Source organism: Ochotona princeps, chromosome 11 (genome assembly GCF_030435755.1).
Source record: "Ochotona princeps isolate mOchPri1 chromosome 11, mOchPri1.hap1, whole genome shotgun sequence".
NCBI lineage: Eukaryota > Metazoa > Chordata > Mammalia > Lagomorpha > Ochotonidae > Ochotona > Ochotona princeps.
This window is the reverse complement of record NC_080842.1, coordinates 26,305,332-26,329,028: the sequence shown is the minus strand read 5'-3', so window position 1 is coordinate 26,329,028 and position 23,697 is coordinate 26,305,332. Positions and strand designations below refer to the sequence as shown.

The following is a 23,697-nucleotide window of genomic DNA, read 5'->3' as shown; positions in this document are numbered from 1 at the left end:
CCTGCGAGCATTAAAGGAGGCATTTCCCATGAAAGTATCTAAGGTGTCTCAGGCACATAATAGACATTCAATAAAGGTGAATGGAACTCACATCCAAAAGGTTGGAAGAAAAAAAAAAAACTGGTCTGAACGCTAGCTTTTTCCTTCCCCCTCCCACCGCTTGCATTTCAACAACCGTTTAATCTGACATCCACCCCATTACTCTACCAGAAATTATTTTCCATTAGGTCACAAATTGCTTCTTCCTGTCGCTTTCAAGAACTTTTGCTCAGTCACTCTAAGTATTAATCTGTGATGTGGGGCTGTAATAACCACACCCCGCCCATTCCCTGTCCTGCTTGTTGAAATCCCTCCAAGACCCCTTGATCCTGTTCCTCTGCTGATTGCCTCCAACATCAAAGTGGAATTTCCTTCTGTTGGCCTCCTGGCTGAACTGCCTCTTCATGTCCCCCTTGTTAAGCATGTTCCCCACCCCCCCAATTCAGGTGTGGCCCTTTGTTTTCTTGGTTCGACTCATTCCTTTTGAGATCTATTCATAAACGCCTGTGTATGTGCAATTGGATTACTAAATCTACGCTAGAGAACTAAACTCCCTCTTTCCATCTCCACATCTCCTCTTGGCACCTTCAAAGAGATGTGATTTATAGCTCTAGGCCATCTTTCTTCTCTTGGAGCTCTCTTCTCTTCCTGGACTAGGTCTCTAAACCTTGCCTAGCCTGTGATACCAAGTCGTAGTGCTTCTCTACTGGCTCCAGCCCTGCACCTACAAAGGAAGTCCAGAGAAGAGCCTTTAAAATGATGAAAGGGCTGAAATTAACCCCATGAGGAAATGGTAAAATAATGACAATAATTGAGTTTAGCACAATAATGTGGATTTTAAAGGAAGATTTAGAAACAAGCATCTTCAAGTATATCAAGGGCCCTTATTGAGAAAATGGTGACCAGCTGTTCCCTGTTTCTACTTATAACTGAGCAAGGGCATTTGGAAATATATTGTGGCTTTGCAGACTTAAGTTAGGGACCCTCAGAATAGAATTACTCTGAGTAAACCCCATGAAACATTACTCTGTATTAACCTGAGATAGATATGTCACAGTAGTGCTTTTGAAAAAGTTCGTGTGTATGTGGTATAATTTAGTTTGAATTATATTTGAGTGGGATCCCGGAGGGTATCACCAAATTAGACCATAGGCAAAGATTATGTCCAGTTTTATAAATCTGTGGTTTTAGAATGGAAAACACTTATCTGTGGATTTTTAAAAATAGTGCAAGTTATTATGTCACAGCCTCTGCCATCAGAAAGTTTGTAGTGAGTTAGGTGTATGTGTTATGTTAGGTGTATGTATGTATGTGTGTGAAAGAGAGATTGAACACCAGTACATATAACTGAGCCAGTAACTACAAAATGTAATAAATACAGATGATTGAATTGCTTTAATTAACAAGCAGTTTCTTCTATCTGGACTTTTTTTTTTTTTTTTTAATCTAGGGATCCATTCATGCACACACCCAAACCAGTATTCATATACTATCAGCTTCATGCAAGCTTTGTACTAGATGACAAATAATTAGCAAAAAACTGGGCCCCAGCTTATGTGTATGGTCAGGATGGAATGAATGAGTAATAGGAAACAGAATATATTATGATGGGTTCCAGTGTTGTGGTGTGGTGGGTTGGGCCACCACCTTCAGTTTGTTCATCTCATGGGCACAGGCTCAAGTACGAGCCATTCTATTTCCAGTCCATCGCCATTCTATTTCCAGTCCATCTCTCTGCTAGCGGCCTGGGAAGGCAGCAGAGGATGATTCAAGTGCTTGGGCTCCTGTACTCACATGGCTGATCTGGATAAAATTCCGAACTTCATCTTGCCTCTTCCCTGGGCTTTGTGTACATCTGAGGAATGATTTAGCAGATGGAAGATCTCTTTTTCTTTGTAACTCTATCTGTCAAATAAATATAATCTTAAATAAGATGAATTATAGAAACGTATATTCGCAGACTTTAGAAGGAACACTAAAGTGGGGGAGCCCTTAAGCCATTCTTGGTAAATGGTTAGGTGGAAAACTTAGCCTCTTTAAAATTTTTTTATATAATTCTTTTCATTGTATTTTCCATTGCTGGCTCACTGCCAGAAAGCCCTCAGTGGGAAGGGCTGAGCCACGACAAAGCCAGGCTCCCAGAATTTAATCTGTGTCTCCCATAAGAGATGCAGCATCTTATCCAATGTCCCCAACAGTTACCTTGGAACTGACTTCTGAGTTAGGTTATGAATGAGCCGAAATTGGCCATGTCAGAAGCAGATTTACCAAGCATATGCCTACATACAAAATGCCATAAAAATAAATACCTGGGAGGTAGACTTTTGCCTTAGCACTTAAGACATTGGTTAGGATGTCTACATCTCACATCAAAATATTTGGGTTTGATTCCTAGCTCCGGTTCCTGACTCTAGCTGGCTGCCCATGCAGACCCAGAAGGCAGCAGGAATGTCTCATGTAATTGAGTTCCTGCCGCTCCCTCCGGGGCTGAGTTCCTGACTCCTGATTTTTCTACCTCCATTCCTCCACTCCTCGCTGTTGTAGGCATTTGAGAAATGAACCCACAAATGAGTTACCTCTTTCTCTTTCTTTCTCTCTTTCTCTCTCTCTCTTTCTGTCTGTCTGTCTGTCTCTCTCTCTTTCTCTCCCTTCTTCCCTTGCTCCCACCATTCTGTCCCTCAAATAATTTTAAGATAAAAATTTAGGGATATACATAATTTTTGAAATACAAAATCAATAAAACATTCCATGTGTCAAGATCACAAAAACACCCATAACTAACCGGTCATTAGTTGTCTGCATTCATTTGTTAGTAAAGACATGTGAAAACAGTTGCCAAAAAAAAATCTTTATTTTATGCCTTCTTTATCAAATTTTGAATGATACGGATTGTGAAGAGTAAATGAGCTTGTGTGATTTCTGGCTGGGTTCTGACTGCAGCATAAAGTTTTGACCTGTGCACGGCTGTTTTCGCTATAGATAACTGCCCATCTAATAGCGGCAATTCATTCCTCAGCATTAATGAAAAAATAACTAGAGTAATATATTTAGTTTCAAGGATACATTGCCTAGCCTTTTATGTTTAATTAAAAATGGTTTTTTGAGAACCAGCGCTACTGTTTGGGAAGGATAAGGGGAGTGATGGTTGGAAAGCAATATTCCAGATAGAAGACATTGCCTCATAATTGAACGAATGCTGCCATTTTTATTTATCACATGGGCATTTCTCAAACTTGGACTATCAAAGAATGCGTTCAAAACGTACCATCCCCGTGTAGTCTTAATTTCAAAACTGAAAAAAAAATGAAGCTTCCGGAGAGCTGCCAAGCATGGTAATCTACTGCCATCCCACAGTGGGCTGAGAATGTATCCAGTGTGCCAGGGAGCACCAGCATACACTCCGTCATGGCCACCCCTGGACTTCCTCAACTCAAAGAAAGGGCTGGCACTGGCCTTCTGTATACTACTCTCTACTCTCAGATGCCTTCCGCTATTGTCTTGGAAACCTGCTCAACTGTCTTGGGCTCTGGGCTCTTGCTATGTACTCAGTGGCCAGCATCCGTACCCCTTGTTGACCCTTGTTGGTCAGCTGGATTTCTCTTTCAGCTCTGCCCTCCTGGCACCATCCTGCTCTCCCCACCAGGCAGGAGTGATGTCTTGTCTATATACTCTTGTTTCCCTCTTGGATCCTTGCCAATACAGGCCTGACATTCACGCGCCTTTTTGCTTTGCTTGATGGCCACCTGCAAGGAGTCCAGACCTTGACACACACAACCCCAGAGCTCGCTTCCTCTATCTTCCGTGCCTGCCCAGGCTGCAGAGGACCCAGCAGGTTCCTGCTCAAGGTCATTTGAATTAAGACAAAAATGAAGACTGATTCTTTGGAGACAAACACAGTTGGCTAGCTGGAGGGTCTTTTTTTTTTTTTTTTTAGTTCTGTTTTTGTCTTGGTGAATTCAACACCTTTCAAAATGAAGCCCAGAACTTACCTTTTAGAAATGGTTTCAGATGTGAATCATTTCAGATAATGTTGAGACTAATATGTATATTGCAGGTGCATCTGTGCATGGTAAACCAAAAAATCGCCTGTATTTTACACTAGCTTTTGAAAAAATAAATATAAAACTTTGTTTTCAATCTTAATTTTTCTTCAGTGTAAATGATAATTGAACTTTATTGGAGAAAGGATCCAGGAATTATGGGTCTCCCTATAGTTTTATGTCAGCTCGTAACAGAATCTACATGGTTGTTGGAAAGTTATGTGCCACTAACAAAATAACACTTTACAAGACATAGATAAAATCTAGAATTTTATTCGTGGCATAATTGCGCAATTATCATGTACTAGTTGGTGCCGGCACACTATAATTTTGGTGCCATAAATAGTTTCCTTTACATATGTTTTGAAAGGAAAAAAAATATTTTTAAATAAGGTATAGTTTTGTTTTGCTTTGTTTCACAGAGTTCATACAGACCAGCTTCTAGAGAGATAGACACACATCATTCTGTTTGAATCCCTAAATCAACCATTTCATTCCTCTGTGAGGTTCTAGATTGTAGAGAATCCAGAGACCCTTTCTATCACATTACCTCTCGAGTTAACTTTAAAACAGGAGAAATCAGGTACGGTTCAAAGCCACATGTTATCCAAAATTAAAAAAAAAAAGTAAAATTTTTTTTAGTTTTTGATATGGCTTATCCTGATAAATTTGCTTTAAAATGTAAACTATGTATTTGCAGTTTAAAGCATGAAGTTGATATCATCTAACTGTCTTGTGAAATAATTGGCAGTCTCAGGGTCCAACAAACAGCAAACCTGGGGCGTGTACGCATGTCCTTCACCTTGTGAGCTCTAGTTCCCTCCTCTGGGAAACCGGGTTAGTTTCTCCTAGGCACTCAGAGATTAACTCAAAACTGTGTGGAATGCTCAGGGTGGTGCCAGTCATAATAGGAAGTGCTCTGTATTGGCTTTTATCATAGTCACTTATTTAGCTTCGCTAGAAGAGTACAAGAGTTTTGCTTTTCGATTTTGTGTTAATACTTCTGACAGAAGGGATTTATTGGTTTATAATTAGCAGGCAGTGTAACCACCTCACTTTTGTGTATGCTCTGTTTCTGTAAGGTTTTTGGCCTAAGCAAAGAGAGGTCAGAAACACTCCTAATCTGAAGCTAAGCTGGTGCTGGTTTGAAGTAATAGCTGATTCATGGACTATTTTTTTTTAATACAATTTGCTTTGATTTAGTTTGGTTCATGCATTTTTAAAAATCTTCCTTGTGGTGTGTAGTCATTAGGCTTTTATGCCTAAAGAACTAAATTCAGTTATAAGTAAAATTCATTTAATATTGCAAGTATGATTTCATGTGGTTATTTATTCACAACATAAAATAGCCACATAATTCAACATATTTAATAGTGTCTGCTCATGGAACTGCAGGGAATTCTGCAGATCTTAGACAAGAAGTGCTTAAGTTATAGAAGGCAGTATCCATAATGCTAATTATTCCTGACATCATGGCTACAGCACACTGTAGTCGAAGGAAGTAGACACAGAACACGTGTTGTGCCATACTACAGGCTTCTGTGGAACTCTTTGTGTTTAAAAGACGACAGGGATTTAATGTGTAAATAAGTGTAGCCAGGTAACCATGTCTCCTTTCTTGGGAAGATTTGAGTATAATAAAAAAAAAATAATGGAAAATGGAATTAAAAGAGAAGTTTATTTCAATGCAAAAAAAAAAAAACCACGTGAAATCCCTGCATGCATGTTTTTCATAATGCACATTTTTTTTTCATGAACTTTTTGAAGTCCCCTTCTGGATGTGGGTACTATCTGTCACTTTTCAATAATTGAAACCACTGAAGCCCATCTGCCCCTGCCTTTTTCCCATGCGGTGCTCCTGCCCCTCCTCAGCTTGGTTCAAAGGACATTCCTGATCACTCTCATAGGATATTTTCTTTGTTCAAATGAAAATAATTAGCTTTGTGTTAAGAAAGGGTAGAACTAAATATACATGTAGAATATTCCACTAGAGTCCAATATGAAAATCTGCTCATTCGGTATCTGATATTCATAAATGGGCATTGCTTAATTAGCATTTTAAATTGGAATTGTAATAAATGCTATCAATCAGTGACCAATTTACATAGCATTCATCTGGAGAAACAAGCATGCCAGATATCCGTCTTCTTGAGATTCATCTTGACCCAAACTCTGACTTATTTGAGATCTTAAACTAGCCCAGACACAGATCTGCTGGCTTTCCAAGAGTCAGTGGATACGTTTGTAATGTGTGGAAAAGACCTAGTTTCTAGCTGTTTGAATTGTGCAGCTTTCTGTGTGTTTCATTCATCTGAGATTCCAGTTGGAGAGTCCTGGATCGTCTGTCTTGAGCGGTGATACAGTGTTTATTTGCAGTGACTTCACTGGCACTCTGCACCCCCCCACCCCAGAAGAGTCCCATGCATTGCAAAGTCTGTGAAGAGATCCTTTTCAAAATATTATTACTTAAGATGATATTTATTTAAGAGCACAGAAGTCTTTGGGTGCCCTACAAAATATCTATTGTTCTCCTTCTTGACCCAATTTTAGCAGAGAAAGCAGTTCAAAACCCTGACTTAACTCTGAAATGTAGACCGTATCAAAAGAATGCCTACATTTTAAATAATTGCTGTTTAAACAAGTTTTATGTTATCTTAATACCATGGATGCCCCAATTCAGGGGCGACTATTTTGATCATTAAGGGAAGAAAGAATGGGATGATTGTGATAGAATGTTTGTGAGTCAAGATTTCAGAAGCGGCAGATTTATTGAAAGAAAACGGCAACGTGTAAACTTCACTTAAACACCGTGTAGAGTGAGAGATATTTGCATCTTTGACAATCGATGTGTTAGCCCCGGAACTTGAGAAAGAAAAAATCTCCACAGAGAGGTGGAGGAGCTGTGTTCACATTCTTGTGGCATTAGATATAAAAAGTGACAAAAGTCAAGATAAAGAGAACATGCTAAGAAGATAAAGAAATCACTGTTGGACTGTGGGATTGGGATAGGGTTTAGTCATTACCAGAGGAACGCAAGGTCGAGTGAAGAAAAATCCTGATGGTAATCATCTCATCTCATTGATACGTGAAGGGAGAACACGGAGCCGCCTTTTCTTAAAGTATTAATTTTCTGGTTTTAAGTCTACATTTAGAAGGTAGTTAAGATATGGAATGAGGGCTGATAAAGATGTTGATTGCCATCAGTATTGGGATGTAAAGTACTTCTTGTTGTCTTTGGCTTGTTTATAAAAATACTTGAGGGCGGCTTTGGAGGGATTGAAACACCCGGTGAGTCTGAGAATTCCTGAACATTCAATCAGTTCTGAGTTTAATGGAGAAAGGGCCTGAACGGGATGGAATGTTCTAGAAATTAAAGGGCAGAGGGCCGATGGATTGGAGTCAATGCGCAGTTAGTGATACGAGGGGATCCAGCAGGAGAAAAAGACCAATTTTTTTTTTCCTAAATGAAGATGTAAGCGGCACGATACGACGTGAGTTCCAACGGCCCATTAGCCATGCTAGACCGCGCTCGTCCGGCCCTGCCGCGTCACGCAGAGCCACACAAGCCCCCGGCCCCAGAGACCCAAGGCCTGGCTTCCCGGGCCGCCGGCCTGGCCCTCGTAGGCGTCCCTGAGGGTCGGCGACGCCGGCGAGGACGAGGCGCAGCGGCGTCGGACGCCACGCTGCGGTCCACCCGCGGGCACGTGAAGTGGCCTAGGGGTGGGCGGGCCGAGCCGGCCCCCCCAGCCGCGCTCCCGGGCGGCAGCCTCGGGCACGACCCCCGCGGGGCCCCCGGCTACCCACCGGTGCCCGGCACGGCTGGCCGCGACCTCCACGAGCGTGTCCCGCCGCCACGAGAGGCGTGGGCCCGCACCCCGGCTCGCCTGAAGTACACACACACACACACACACACACACACACACACACACTTTGGATGTGTGAGGCGGGCATGGTGGCGGCCAACCAAGGGGTCGGGATTCATTCATGGATTGGGAAGAGCGGCTTTTTGTGAGCATGAGAAAGTAATGCCGACAGAGCAAAGCTCTCGCAAAATCCACAGTCGACTGCAAAACCACATTAGATATTATTGCTGTTTTATGAATGTATGTGTGTGCGTGCGCGCGCGAAGGGTGTGTGAGGTGTGCCTGTGGAACCCGGTGAGGGTCTTGAAAGCCTCAAGTGCAAAGCAGTTTCCGACGCAGTTTTGCTGCCTTTGGCGTGGGGCCTGTGAGAGCGCCCCGGTCCGTGGGGGTGTGCGTGGGGGCCGGGAGGATGGTTAGGAGGCGGCGGCCGGGCCCGGCGCGAAGGGGTTAAGCGCCGCCGCCGCCCCCTCGGCGTCCGGGTGTAAACAGAGGAGCCTCAGCCTATCATGTCTGGCTGCCGCGCGCAGCCCGAGCCCCGAGCCCGGCGCTGTAACATGATACGCTCCAGACCGAGGCAACTTGGCAGCGCCGGGCTCGGCTCCGCACGGCCACAGCGAGGGCGCGCCGCGGCAAGGTGGGTGAGCGGCGGCGGCGGCTGCGGCCTGAGGCGGGCGGCCGGGCGGGCGGGCGCGGTTCTTCGCGCGGCTCCTCGCGCCGGCTGCGTCGCTCGTTCCCGGGGACGGCGGCGGTGGCTCCGCTCCCGGGCCGGTGGCTCCGCTTTTTCTCCCCGGTGGTGTCGAATTGGGAGGAGGCTCCTGGCGGGTTTGAAACGTTGCAGAGGCAATATTAGCATCTGAGATGTGGTGGCTGTTTAACCCCTGAGGGACCAAATGAAAGGCTTGAGAAGGGGTGAAAGCTGAACTTTCTCATTGACTCTTAGTCACCCCGAGTGGTGCAGGTAGCCGCGGGAGAATGGAGTCTTTTGTTCCCGGTGTTTTTAATTAGGTGGATTTTTTTCCCCCTAATGAGTAGTATACTGCCCTAATCCATGAGGTAAAGCTGTGTGTGTGTGTGTGTGTGTGTGTGTGTGTGTGTGCTCTGCGTTCTGTGACTTTTCGCGGGTTATCTTACCGAGTTCGTCGGGAGCAAATCTTAGAATTAAGTGATTTTGGGTCCTTTCTGTCTGAGATGTTCAGAGATCTGCGCGGGTCTTAACATAAATCAGCCCTTTGGTTCCGTTAGCTGAAATCCATCACGCTAATTGCTTACTGGGGAGGGAAAGGTGGAAAACAATTTGGCTCGTTAGTAGCAAGGTGTTGTGGGTTTTGTGTGTCCCCCCCCCCCCCGCCCCGGCCTGCGAAAGACTTGGAGGGGGTGTGATTTGTATCTGGAGACGGCTGGAGAGAGCCGAATCTCCGAGAGAATTCAACTTTGCAGTTGTGCTTCGGTGCAGGTTACTCCTGAGGAAAAATAGTTGGGAATGGCTTGGGGAGCAACTTGCGCGATCCGCGTCCGAGCAGAAGCTGCGGTCTGACCCTGGGTGAGTCTGTGTGCCTCGTAGCAGGAGGAAACGAAGAAGAGAGGCTGCTCCCCGGGTGCCAGGTCCTCTTGGCCCCGTCTCGCCGGCAGGCCGTCTCGGGGCCGCAGGCAGAGCCGGAGTCCGTGTCACAAAGTCATTCTGTCTTCGGAAAGTCTCCCCTAATCAGATGCAGTGCCTTGGCGATGGTGTAGCTCAGGATTTGATCCCCTTCCACCAAAGTGGAAATACTTTCGGTAATTGGAAGCAGATTCACGTCTGGAGTTGGACAAGCCGAGGTTTTCATTTTTCAAATAAGCCTTTTGTTCTCTGGTTTTAAATGTGTCGGAGGGCCATCCAGAGACCTCTGTGTGTGCTAATTGTTAAAGTGGTTCCTAAGAAGGGATTGAAAATAGCAGGAGAAGGCGTTTGCAAAACAGCGAACTTCCTAGGTCTCCCCTTTGAGCAGAACATTCTGCTGCAGCGTGTGTATTGTTTGTGCCCCACAATTTTTTTTCCTAGCGGATTCCCAGGCATTAAAATGCAGCTGTGATGTTCAAAACCCTAAACCCCAAGCTGAGTCCATGTGTTTTCAAGAGGTTAAAAAACTTGAGAAATGTTGGTTGTTATCCCATTTTAGGCACTGGTGGGCTCAATGTGAGGATGTCTTTGAAATCTAGAATAAAGTACATTCAATTTCAAGAGATGCTTACGATCCATTAAACAAAACGTGTGAAACTTAAATAACAGGACCGCAAGTTGTTTTGCCCAGCTTCTGGTTCGGCCGTGGGAGCGCATGGTTAGAAGCCTTACAACGTTGGCTCTTGCGTGCTGGAGTTAGGCAGGATGTGTTCCAGACAAAGAGGACTCACTTGATGCCTGATGAGCTGTGAAGAGAGGGCAGAATGGTGTGGCAGAGAGACTGCACCTTGCTTCTTCAGGAGGGGAAATCTAAAGTGAATGGTGAAATTTTGTGGAAAAGTTGAGAGAGCTGTCACAATGACCGTGGAGATGAGAAAACAACAGCTGAGGGGTCCTGGATGTTGCTAATCATGGCAGTGATTATCGTGATTATATTCAGACGTGGTCAATGGGCATTTCTGGGCTGTAGCATGACGGCTTGGTTTCTTAGGAACTGCTTGGTAGCCCGGTGTTTTGTCTTGTTTGCTTGTCCTCTTGATCCTCGCTGGAGCACATTCGAATCCTCAGGAAGTGAATACCCTGGTGATGATTTCAAGGATACCTTTCTTGTTATTTCTACCGTACGAATTCTCATTGTACAAAGTTAGTGTTTCACATCTTCAGCAAATTTTTAGCTGCAGGTAAAACCTTTCTTAAATTTTGGTTGTGTCGCATCACATTTTGTAGGTGCTTGTGGCCTAGCGTTTGGCATAATGTGATTTAATTCTTGAAGATTTAGAAAAAGCTGACTTCCCATGGACTCTAAGCACTAATTTTTAGTATAATATCCTCTTGTAAATACTAAAACTAACCGTTTGGGATGCTACTGTTTATTTTTTAAGCCGCCCCCCTTTTAAACTTGGTAATGGGGTGTACAAGATTTTCTTGTCATCTAAAATAATATATGCAATTTATCATGGAATTCCTGTTTCATAATGCAGGGAAGTGGCAAAGGAGGCACTGTCTAAATACAATGATCGTGATAATTAATGCCATAAACTAGATTAAAATGCTGTATTCCAGGTACTCATTTCCTTAAAAGGGCCACCAGAATAGCGTTGCTAAGCACCCGTCACTACTGCAACTAACAGAAAATGACCCAAATTAAAGAACCTGTTCCAAGCTGTATTCTTGTATTTTCTAAAGTGCATTTCCAGAGGTTTAACAAGACTCATTCAATTAGTGGAGGAAAAAAGATCTATTTTCAGCTTTGATCAGCAATTAAGAGGTGGGGCTTTGGAACGTCAGTTCTTTATCATTTGTTTTCTAGGCTTTAAGCAGTTATGAATAAAAATTTTCAGTAAACCATCTTTCTAGCAAACCAGGCAAGCGCAAAACAAAGGATAAATTTTTAAACAATATGTATCCACATGAGTTATTTCTGACTTTTCCTAGTCTTAAAAAAGTTTAAACTTTATGCTACTATGATATTTTATTGGTTCATTATTAATTTCTTACTCTGAAAATATATGCATACAAATACTAATATACATATGTATATTAAAGTATGACTGTAATTATTCTGTCTTACCACAAAAATGAGTGCTCTAGCACCTAGCACTTGAGAAATAGCATCAACTCCCCTAAGTATTGTTGAATATTATGAAGATGTTGCTTTTAAGAAAACAGGAGTTATGTTGACATAAGAAAGTAAAACAAAACAACAGCAACAGCAACAACAACAACAAAAACAAGGAGCAGTAGTTGGTTGTGTGATGTTGTTTTTGTGTTTTGCCATTTGGACTTACAGTAAACCATGCCCTTCTGGGTGAGATCTGAACTTCTTGGCTAAAAGCCTTAAGCAACAATAGTTGAATGCTTGATGAGTTAGATCTTTCCCTGACCTAGTTCCTACCTAATATGACCACAATCACAAACTCGGGTTTTAGAACTTTCTGGCTGAGTGCAAGAAATGGAGACATTAACTGGAATTAGAGGAATTAGCAAGTTCCCAAATGTTTAGGTTAAGGTTATTGGAAAGGTTTTGGCTCTGCTGTGTTGATCGAGCCTAGTTCCAAGCATATGAATACAGATTTTAACTTATCAGTCATTAGGTGCTTTTTGGCAATAATTTTGTGTAATATGATTTTATCCTTATAGATTGAATATTTGAAAGCCAAACTAGCACCCCGTGTTTCTTATAAGTGATCTTCCACTAGAAGTTAATTATGTTTAGATTTATCAGGTGGTTAGATGTTACAGCTTTCCCTAGCAAAAGGTAGTGTAAAATACATAAAATGTATGTGATTTTGGACTTATTTATGTCTGAGGCACTTTAACCTGAATGGAGATCTCACTGAAGGTATCTGGAATACGTTGTTTCTTTTTTGATGTATTAGAGTCTATTTTTTCCATAGAAAATGAGGATATGGTATGTAGAAATTATTGGAGTGTATTTAGCAGGTTTAATATGGTATGCATTTCAAAAATATATGAAATTCTAGAGACTTAATTGTTCAGTTGTAAAGCCTGTGTTTCAGTTTCAAAGTAACATGCCAATTTTTACTTCAGTATTGCAGAAACACTTTATGTCATAGATGTTAGCAATGGTACATTTCATTCACAAGGGTAGAATAGTAGTTTCAAAAACAACTGTTTCAGGGCAGCTTATAAGGAATAGTTAGATTTGGGAAACTAATTGGTATCATATTTTCTCAATTTTTAAAGTATTATTCCTCTTCATTAGTATTAAATACTGCCTCACAGCAACATCTTATATTGTACAGAAGGTATTCTCAAGTATTCCGGAATAGCAAGTATAGATACAAAATTCATCAAAAAGGGCTTTAAGTCTTTTCTAGTTATATGTTCTTTTTTTTTTTAAAAGATTTTATTATTATTGGAAAGCCAGATATACAGAGAGGAGGAGAGACAGAGAGGAAGATCTTCCGTCCGATGATTCACTCCCCAAGTGAGCCGCAATGGGCCGATGCGCGCCGATCCGAAGCCGGGAACCAGGAACCTCTTCCAGGTCTCCCACGCGCGTGCAGGGTCCCAAGGCTTTGGGCTGTCCTCAACTGCTTTCCCAGGCCACAAGCAGGGAGCTGGATGGGAAGTGGAGCTGCCGGGATTAGAACCGGCGCCCATATGGGATCCCGGGGCGTTCAAGGCGAGGACCTTAGCCGCTAGGCCACGCCGCTGGGCCCTCTAGTTATATGTTTAAAAATAACATAAAAGGTTTTAAGGCTTAAAGTGAGACTTGAAAGGTTTGGTAATTTTTTTTTTCTGTTTGTGCATAGCATCATATTTATTTTCCCCCTCTTCGTCTCAAACTGTTTTCTGCAGGAAAAAAGAAGACTCAGCTGCCTGGAGACCAGTAAAATGTAGTCTGGAACTGTTTTTATGCCTTTTCGTTTAAGTAAAACAAAATTACCTTATAGAACAAATTGAATGTTGTTAACCTTTTATAATTATTTAACCATTATTTCATTTTACCTCCTGCTTAAAAGTTGTACATTAGTGGAATAGACACCTGGCTGTGCTCTTAAAAGTTTATTTGTCTTTCAATTCCTGTGATAGTAGGGGGCAGTACATCTCCTTAATTATCTTTGTTCAAGGAAATGCTGAAAGGCCAGGGTAGTTAAACAAGACCATTTGGATTTGTGAGGTCGAAGTCAGATGCAAGGAAAGTGGTAAGGAGTTAAATGCATTATTTTCCTATTGAGTCTATCATCAGCAAAGTGACCTTGATGGAGGTGGAAAAAACCATTTGGCCATTTTGTGACAGCCACCTTTTCTTGTTTTATCACTGTCAGATTTTTGTATAACATTTCATCATATTTGCTCCTTTTTCCTTTCAAATACTGTTTCCTTTGTTTATAGAGCATCACAGTGAAAAGTAAAACGTGACCCCTTTCAGTGACAATGGATCCTTCAGAAGCTCATTTCATACATCAATCTATGTGGAAATATCCCTTCATTAAAAATTAAGGTGACCAGACCAGCTGACCATTGTGTGTTTGCTCTTAAGCGTCTTTTAATGATGATAATTAACCATTTACGAAGAAGCTGTTATTTTACCTTTCAGACTGTTTTTTAGGGTATTAGGAGGAGAGTCTTGCCAACTTCAGTTGTAGCAGTGGGAATAATGTTTGTTTTAACAAGTGCCTAAGTATGTTTACTTGAAGGTTATGCAAGTTTTAGTGGTGCTATTGCTGCTGTTCAAGAGTCATCACTTACCTTAAGAAGTTAAAACAAGAACTGTAAGATTTATAGTTTATGTTTCTTAACTTTATGTGCAGTATTTTGCTTGTGATGTATTTTATATCGGCTCCAATAAAATGGAATTCTTGCCTAAATATTTGAACAAGTATTATTCAGTAAGAGGAAGAGTATTATTAAACACAGAATAAGCTCTAGCCTTTTTTGGAAACTCCAGTTAAAGCAATTAATTGCCACATAGTGATTTTTGTTTTCCTAGGTGAAACTGTCATATTACCGATTAGAGTTTAGCTTATGCTTTCCTTTTTACTCAGTGCTTTTAAAATTACAATTAGCCAAACCGAATCTTATCGTAAAGAAAAAAATTAGCCCATTATCAAAATATCTAATATTATTTTAAACCTTAGCAGTTATCACCTTATCATGCTATGAATTATGTAACACTAAAATGTCAGCAACTGAAAGTCACCAAAAATAGTTCTTTCAGGAGAGTCACATTTTTCTTAATTGGAAAGGATTTATTCTTTTGAGAACCTTTTATTTGAAAAAAAACAGCAGCAAATGTATTAGATTGAAATGCATTTAAATTGAATTGTAAACTCTGCCATCCCTACCATCTGCACTTACATTCAGCCGCCTCAGTCCTTACTCAAATGGGTTCAAAAACTTTCCAACCTGGTTGCCCTGCCTCCTGGCAGTCTCTTAACCCAGCATCGACACTGTCATCACAGTTGTCATTCTGACTCTGTTTGATTGAGACCCCTCGTGATATGATTGTCCGTTCAACCTCGCTTCCACTTTCTGAGTCATACCTTCCCGCCCATACATCAGCATTTTCATGATGGGTTATAGGTAGCAGTTCTTACCAGCTCACAAATCTTTCAAGAGCCTGCTTGCAAGGTATTTCTCTTCTAAAGCCCTTCTTGGCTGCCCTGCAGCAAAGCTGGCTGCCTCTTCCCTTAGTTTCCATAGTATCTGATACATGCTTCTATTACAGCACTTAACATGCTATACTGTAATCATTTGTTTACATTTCTCTCTCCCCTCTAGGGGACAAGTTCATCCAGGTCACAACTGTCTGATATTCATCTTTACTTACCAGCACTACAATAAATGTTTCTTGAATGCTTATTGAGGAAGTATACTAAATGTAATTTAATTTCTTGACTGCTGAAGGTCATCAGTATGAACATCAGTTATTTGTTTCGGTTAAAATGCCGTGATTTTTACTCAAGAACTATAGAGGGCTGTGTGTCCTGAGTCTAAATAGCTCCACAGGACAATGCCTAATATTGTGTTATCCTTCATTTTAGAGCTCTTACTGTGCTGTGTAATAGGTATCATTTTCTGTTCTCACAACTTTTCTTTGCAAAGGGATTCCCCCCTCTCCATTTTGCAAATGAGAAAATTGTTACTCAGAGGTCCAATTCAAGATTATGCAGATATTAAATGGTGAAACCATGACCTGTGTAATGGTGAAACCATGATCTATGGTTCTGTGTAATTCCAATCCTGTTCTTATAATTGTCATAGTTCATGCGTATTTTAATTACATGTATAGTTTATGTTGAAGTGTAATTTTTAGGACAGCTTTTCCATTTTCTTCCCCTGTCATGCTATGGACTTATATTTAATTTTTTAACTTGTTCATTTAAAAGAATTACAGACAAAAAGTGAGAGGTATGGAGAGATATCCCCACTCCCGGTCACTTCCCAGATGGTTGCAATGGCAGCTGCTGAGCCATTCTAAAGTGAGGCACCAGGAGCTTCATCCAGGTTTCTCTATGAGTTGTAGAGGCCCAAGTACTTGGACTACATCCTTCTGTTTTTCTTAGGCCATCAGTGGGGAGCTGTGTTAGAAGTGGAGCCACTGGGACCCGAACCTGCAATCTTGAAGGATGCCAGTGTTGCAGGTGGCAGCTTTACCTAATTTACTTGAACTCACACAGACAACCAACATTTTCTTTTGCTGTTACAATTATACACAAAATTGGAGTATAAGGTTTCTGAGTAAATATTCCTCTCAGTTAATTTTATTAACTTCTTAGTTTTGTTTTTTCAGAAGCCTGCTGAGTCTAATACCTCCAATCATTACATTTTTGTTCCGGTGAGATTTTGGGGAATAGCTTAATTCCAGTTAAATGTTAGGTGGTTAGGTGAAGCCTGTGTTAATTCCCACAATTCAGGACCTTTAGAAGTTCAGTGAATTGTTACAGCAGCTTTAAGTAAGAAAAAAAACTGTGGTAAAATCACATGCACAGTTCATTTGAAACCTGAAGATTGGTCAAGATATTTGTAGCAAAGCTCTTAATTGAATAGCTAAAATAGAGAAAATACATTCTTTAGGATGACAGTTTGTAACAAAAGCCAGTATACCTTCCATATTTTTGTTACAAGAAGATGGATAAGCATCCCTAACAGGATATAAAAAAAGAAATGTTTCTGCTACAGAAAGGCAAGTGATGAATTCTAAAAGAAAAGGGGAAGAAATTGCACTCTCTTGCCCCATCTTCATCAATCTTAACCACCCACAAATTTTTTAAAAGTTCATTTAAAAAACCAATTTCTGTGTGATTGCATAGAATGGAAATTTTTGGATCTGAAGAAGAACTCTGAAATCCCATAATCCAGACTGCACATCTGCTGAGTAGACAAGTTGAGAGCTGGTATGCCTGGCTTTCTCAGAGAGGTTCTGAGGACTTGCTCTGTGTTAACCCCTCTGGGTGGCTAGCACTTCACCCCCAGAACAACTCACGGAGTTCAGTACTCATGATTTCCGTTGTGTGCTGAGGCACAGGAGAGTCAAGTAAATTGCCAGTCGGAGGGAAAGCAGGGTCTGAACTCTGACATGCTGGTACCTAAGGCACGCTCTTTCCTCACGTGGGAATGACTGGAGCTGGGCCCAGCACTTTTAAGACGTAATTGGGTCCCAGAGCCCCTGACTTCTGGTCTGCTTTTTGCATTTAAAAACAATTATTATGACAGGTTAATAAAATACCCAGTATGTAGGAGGCTATTTATGAAGCAAATATCATTTTATAGATGAGAAAATTGAGGCTTAACAAGGTTCAGTACTTGCATGAGGTTATTGAAGGACTGGCTTTCAAAATGAGTTACAAACTGAGGTTTGTTCTAATTTCTAATTCATATTCTTCATTACTGAGGAACTCAAATGTACTTGTCAAATTAGGTTTGGATTTTAGTCCTGACTTGGCTGTGCGTGTAAGTTCTGTCTACTCTTGTAGACTACAAAGATGATGCCGGTATATCGCTGTTCGTAAACGAAACGTTGTGATGTTGAATGTTAGAGTTTTGTAGCTGTGGTGGTCATTAACAAGCACCTGTCGAAGGATTATGTGTTTTTATTATACTGTTATTGTTTTAATTCTTTCATATTTTAAATGTTTTAAAGAAGATGTAGTTATTTATTATTGGAAGTTCAGACTAACAGAAAAAGAAAGATTAATCTTCAGACTGCCGATTCACTCTCCATATGTCGACCACAGCCAGAAATGGGCCAGACTGATGCTAGGAGCCAGGAATTCCATCTTGGTCTTCCACATGGGTGGCACGGGTCCAGGTGCAGGAACTGTCATCTGCTGCCTTCCCAGGCTTGTTAGCAGGGAGTTGGAATGAAAGCAAAGCAATTCGACTGGAACCCCTGCTCTAATATGGAATGATGGCAGCCTAATGAGCAGCTTAACCCCCTGTGCCGCAACACTGGTGCCTTTCTTCAGATTTTTTTTTTTTTCAGTAAGACATGTTCGCAAATGATCATCTCTGAATGGCTGGCATCCATCCTCTGATTAATATCCAGCAATAATTAACATCATTGATTAGAAAATGAGTAGATTATGCCTTAATTGACACTTCTATTTTCCATTTAATGGCTTGTTTATTTAATTGATGGCTAATGTTTCTACTGTTAAAGGCTATTAACACATCAAAATCGTATTTATTGAACCAGGAAAAATGATAAATTATGTTTGTGTTTACCCCTTTGTGCTTGAGGTGGTGGTGTTTTTATGGTTTTGATCTGCAGAGTCAAGTAGATTAGCGCACTGTTGCCTGGTGGTGTGATCTTGGGAAAGCTGCTTGACTGTTCTGGATTGTATCTGTAAAAGGACAGAAGTACATCAGAACAATGGCCTTCAGCATTGTGATTTTTTTGTAGACATTCCATAGAGTTTCTTCAGTTCTTTGATTCCAGACTCTTGAGGGAAAGAAATCAAACTGAAAATGATAATGAAGCAGCATGAGCAACTGAAACATGTGATACATTTTTATATTTTGTTCTGCTGGGTCAAACTGCTTTTTCTGAGCATATTTTACACTAATCCCTCTTTAGAAGATTTTTTAAAGAATTATTTGAAACTCAGTTACAGACAGAAGGAATGACAGAGAGGGGGGAGAAAGAGAGAGATCTTCCATATGCTGGTTTTCTGCCCAAATGACTGCAATGGCCAGGGCAGGGCCAGTCCAGAGCCAGGAGCTTCATCTGGCTGTCCCTTGTGGGTGTAAGGGCCCAAGCGTTTGGGCCATCTGCTGCTGCTTTCCCGGGCACGTTATCAGAAAGCTGGATCAAAACTGGGACAGCCAGGACTTGAACCAGCACCCATATGAGATGCCGGTGCAGAGATGGCAGCTTAATGCACTGCATCACAGCCTTAGTCCCCAGGATGAAGGAAGTGGGAGCTGTGTGGTGGCATTTGGGTGAATCATGTCTAAGGAGAAATCACCCTTCTAGCCAGGCTCTTGGTACAGAGTGCCTTGGCTCGCACTTTAGCATGATGAGGACTGCATATGCTTGCTGCATTGGGCTTTGAATGTCATAGAGATAATGAAAATGAAGGGGTTGTCCTCATTATGAGTAGATTATTCCTGTTCCCATGTTTCATTATACTGCCATTAACGAAAACGTTTTTTGAAACTACTCTTTTGAAATTGAGTTTATTTGTAGAGTGCAAAAAAGGTTCTTGTTATGTATATATGCCTCCTTTTGATCAAATACCAACCTAACTAGTTTCATTACTTAACCTTTTCATAGTCTGCACAAATTTGCTATCCAAAATTAGATTAAAGGCCAATGCTTGGCACAATGGTTGGGCTTCCCACATCCTATATTGGAAAGCCTGGATTCCAAGCCCAGCTGCACTTTGTCTTTTTCATCTTCTTCTTTTTAAAGGATTTATTTATTTATTTGAAAATCAGCATTATGGAAAGAGAGGAAAAGACGGAGAGGCAGATCTTACATCCTCTGTTTGCTCCCCACGTGGTCACAGCTGCTAGGGCTGGGCCAAACTGAAGGCAGGAGACTGGAACTCCTTCTGGATCTCCACATGGGTGGAAGGGACCCAGGCATTTAGGCTGTTCTTGGCTGCCTTTCTAGGCACCTTACCAGGGAACTGGTTCAGAAAGTGAGACAGCCAGGGACTGGGACCAGCGCTCATATGAGATGGTGGTGTAACAGTGCAGCTTGACTCCCTGCACTGGCTGCTTGAGCTGTACTTCTGAAACAGCTTCCTGCTAATGCACGTCTTGGCAGGCGGCATGATGGTTTAAGTACTTGGGTGTCTTCCACCAAGGTGAAACACTTTGGTTCAGTTTCTTCTTGGCTCTTGGCCACCCAGACCCCGTTGTTGCTGGCATTTGGGAAATCACCCAGCAGAAGATCTCTCCCTACATCAGCCTCTCCCTCTGCTTCTCAAATAGATAAATAAAAGGGAAAAGGTGATCAGTTTTTTAATGGGATGATATTGAAACCATTTATATTTTTTAAAAAATGCTAAACGCTTGCAGAGACTCTTCAAAAGAGAAATGACAGATGACTGCCATTTGAAAAATGCATTAACTCCCAAATTAGTTACCAGGATGACAGTAATACTCACCTAGGTCAATTTTAATGTTCTTAAGAATTGGGTGACCATATAATAAAGCACAATTCATATGTCACTATTAAGGTGTCCATAATAGGCAGAACAATTAGACGTAGGAATTCAGAAACTAAAACTTGGTAGTTATTTGTAATGTATTGATTTTTCGAAAGGAGTTTTATTTTTATTTAGAGAGCAGAGACAGAGAGCGATGGATGCCAGATAGCTTCCATTTTCTGGTTCATTCCCCACATTCTGCAGGAGCCACAGTTTCCATCCTGGTCTCCCATGTGGAGGACAGAAGCTTGGGCCAACACAGCAGCTGCCCGGAGTTTACATTAGCAGGAAGCTGGAATCAGGAGAGGGAGAGATGGGATGTGGGCCTTCCAGGCTGTGTTTAACCTATTACCTCACCGTGCTGGCCCACAGTCCCTGATTGCTGGAGGCAGCACGAACTGGCTCAAATAGTTGGGCCCCTAACAATCACATGGGAGGTCCAGATGGAGTTCTAATTTTCTGGCTTCAGCCTGGTCCAGTTCTAGGTGTTGTAGGCATTTAGGGAATACATCATGTATTCAAAATCTCTCTTTGCTCCCTTCTTCCCTACCCCTTTGCTCTACTTTTCAAATGAATAAAAATGAATAAATATTTGAAATCGTCCTAAATGATTAGTAGCCTTTCTAAGCTGCTGTGGTCTGTATAGTGAAGTTTTCAGTGTACTTAAAATTCATATTACATTTCATACAAAAAACAAAGCTCATTCTTTGTCTCCAGTTAAGAAATAAATTCAAGGTCCAAAGTCTTCATAAATTATTTATTTTTATGCTTAGTTAATAATATAAACTCATTTTAAGTGCCTGGTAATTAATATTAGATATTAATACTGATTAATATTTCAGTTTGTCAAGAGCTCAGCATTAGCATTGTAAACTAAAAATTTTCTTTACACTTTGAGGCAGAACATATATAAAATTAAATGAGGAAGATTTCTGTTTTTTAAAGGCTCATTTTATTTATCAGAAATGCAAAGTGACAGGTCGGGGGCAGAGAAAGAGCCTTCTTTTGGCTGGTTTGCTGCTAAACGGTCACAGTTGTACCAGGCCACATCCAGGAGTCTGGAGCTCCATCTCGGTCTCCCACAGGATGGCGGGTGGGCCCAGGTATTGGACCATCTTCTCATGCCTTCCAGGAGCATTAGCAGAGAGCTGAATTGGAAGTGGGGCAGCCAGGACTTGAACTAACTCTACAGTATGGGATGTTGGGTTTGCAGGTGGCTTAAGTGACTGCTATAATGCCAGCCCCAGCAGTAAATTTCAAATGTCTTTGTATGGAGAAGAAAAATCGGTATATATATGTATATCTCCTGAATATGTTTTGTAAAAATCTTTGCTAGACCCCATTTGCAGGATTATCTTAGCAATAGCAAGACACCTACTTTTCAATGCCTAGAGTATACTCCACACTCGAATGTGATACCTCATGGGAGGGAGACCACCTGAGGACTTCATTGGCTTCTGTGGTGTGCAGGTGGAAATACTGTGAAACAGATAACTGATAACTGTTAAAGCTGTATGTCATTACCCTGATCTTCAGACACATCAGCTTTAACCTGAAGTGAGGAGAAACTTTAAATCAATATATGGATTTTTTTTTTATCTTAAGCTCATCAGGGGTAAAATTTCATGTGAATTAGTGTTTTCTGTATAAAATTCTACTGTTACACTTTTTTTCAGTGATTTATTCAACGGTAACCCAATGAAACTTGATGACCCAGAACCTGATTCACATTACTCAAACACAGGGTATTCAGAAATTCATGGAGTAATGGGATGGAGAGAAATTTGTTTTGTTGCAAAAAGTTTTTCAAATTTATATGTAGAGAGGCCTTCAAAAAAAAAATCATAGAAAAGTGTATGTTGTAAAAACACTGTGGCTGGATTTCAAAAACTTTTTGTACATTTTTAAATCAACTTTGATTACCATTGCCCACAAGTTTTTTAAAGTACTCTATTATATAACCTTAAAAATGCACCTACTTGGGCCCGGCGGCGTGGCCTAGCAGCTAAAGTCCTCGCCTTGAACGTGCCGGGATCCCATATGGGCACCAGTTCTAATCCCGGCTGCTCCACCTCCCATCCAGCTCCCTGCTTGTGGCCTGGGAAAGCAGTCGAGGACGGCCCAATGCTTTGGGATCCTGCAGCCTTGTGGGAGACCTGGAGGAAGTTCCTGGTTCCTGGCTCCTGGCTCTCAGCTTAGGATTGGCATAGCACCAGCTGTTGCGGCTCACTTGGGGAGTGAATTATCGGATGAAAGATCTTCCTCTCTGTCTCTCCTACTCTCTGTATATCTGACTTTGTAATAAAAATAAATCTTTAAAAAAAATGCACCTACTTCTTTCATGTGTGCAAAAGTTAGAGTTCCATGCCTGAAAAGATTTTATACAACCAACACATCTGTGATTACTTAGAAAATGGAGAAGAAAGGAAAGGGAGGAGGGAGATGAGAAGAATGGTAGAGGTCTTTAGCTGTCTCTGTCACGTTTTATTTCAGCGAAACAATATTGAACATAAATAACAATTGATAGCATTAGTCTATACCCACTATGTATCATACAACCCCTGCTTCTCTTACAGCACACACTATATCGGTATAATTAGTCATAATTAACATAGTAATTTAAAGACTGTAAAATTGGAAACTGACATATAAATTAACTACAATGTATTTTAAGAATTCTTACAACCAATTTATTTTAAAGGTGAATCTACTCAGCATTCTTTGAAAACCAACTGTGTGCCTTCTGGGAGACTGTCATCCTATTCATACTCGTTCAGTTTTGAGTCTATTTAAATTGATTTCTTATTTGTGTATGTACTCAATCAGTAATCAAGAACTGCTGATTCTATGAACCAGATGTTTTGGATCTACTTACTATCATGTCATCACAATTAAATTTTATCTTTCTTTATAGACTCTCTGCCTCAAAGTTTCTTTTTCAATCCAAAAAGGCAAATTATCTTGCTTAGACATTACCTTGGTCTTATCTGTCTCCTGCTCAGAAAATCATAATGTATCAAGAAAATTTTTAAGCATGACGAAGTAGCTGTACAGAGTTGGTGTTGTAGCAAAGTAGATTGAGCCATTGCTTGCAATTGCAAACCATATTGGAGTGCTAGTTTGAGTCCCAGCTGTTCAGAGTCCAATCCAGTTAAAGCATCCTGGAAGGCTAAAGATGGAGTACTTAGGGCACTACCACCCATGTGGTAGATCCAGAATGGAGTTCCTGGCTCTTGGCTTCACTATCCCAGTCCTGGCTGTTGTGGCCACTTGGGAAACAAAGGAGCAGCCTGAAACTCTGTCTGTCTCTTGCACTTTCATTCAGATAAGCAAGCAGGTTAATACATAAGTGAATATTTCTTTAAAAAGATGAGATTATGGACAAGTGGCAGCGAACAGCTATTTCAGGCACATGAAAAGATATAACCAGATTTTAAGAGTTGGAGTGGTGAAGTGTATTTTTAAAA

At 41.2% G+C, this 23,697-nt stretch overlaps 1 protein-coding gene across 8 annotated transcripts in view; it reads left to right on the top strand.

Moving 5' to 3' along the window:
- TENM3 (teneurin transmembrane protein 3) overlaps positions 1-23,697 on the top strand; it is a 614,727-nt gene that overhangs the window by 270,039 nt on the left and 320,991 nt on the right. Inside the window, exon 1 of one of the 8 annotated variants that reach the window (XM_058669965.1) lies at positions 8,440-8,576. The exons of 6 other annotated variants lie outside the window; for them this stretch is intronic. The gene's annotated coding sequence lies outside the window, so the exon portion shown is untranslated. Of the gene's footprint in view, positions 1-8,439; positions 8,577-8,798; positions 8,996-23,697 lie in introns of those variants that run through there. One more of the 8 variants, XM_058669968.1, reaches the window with a different exon arrangement.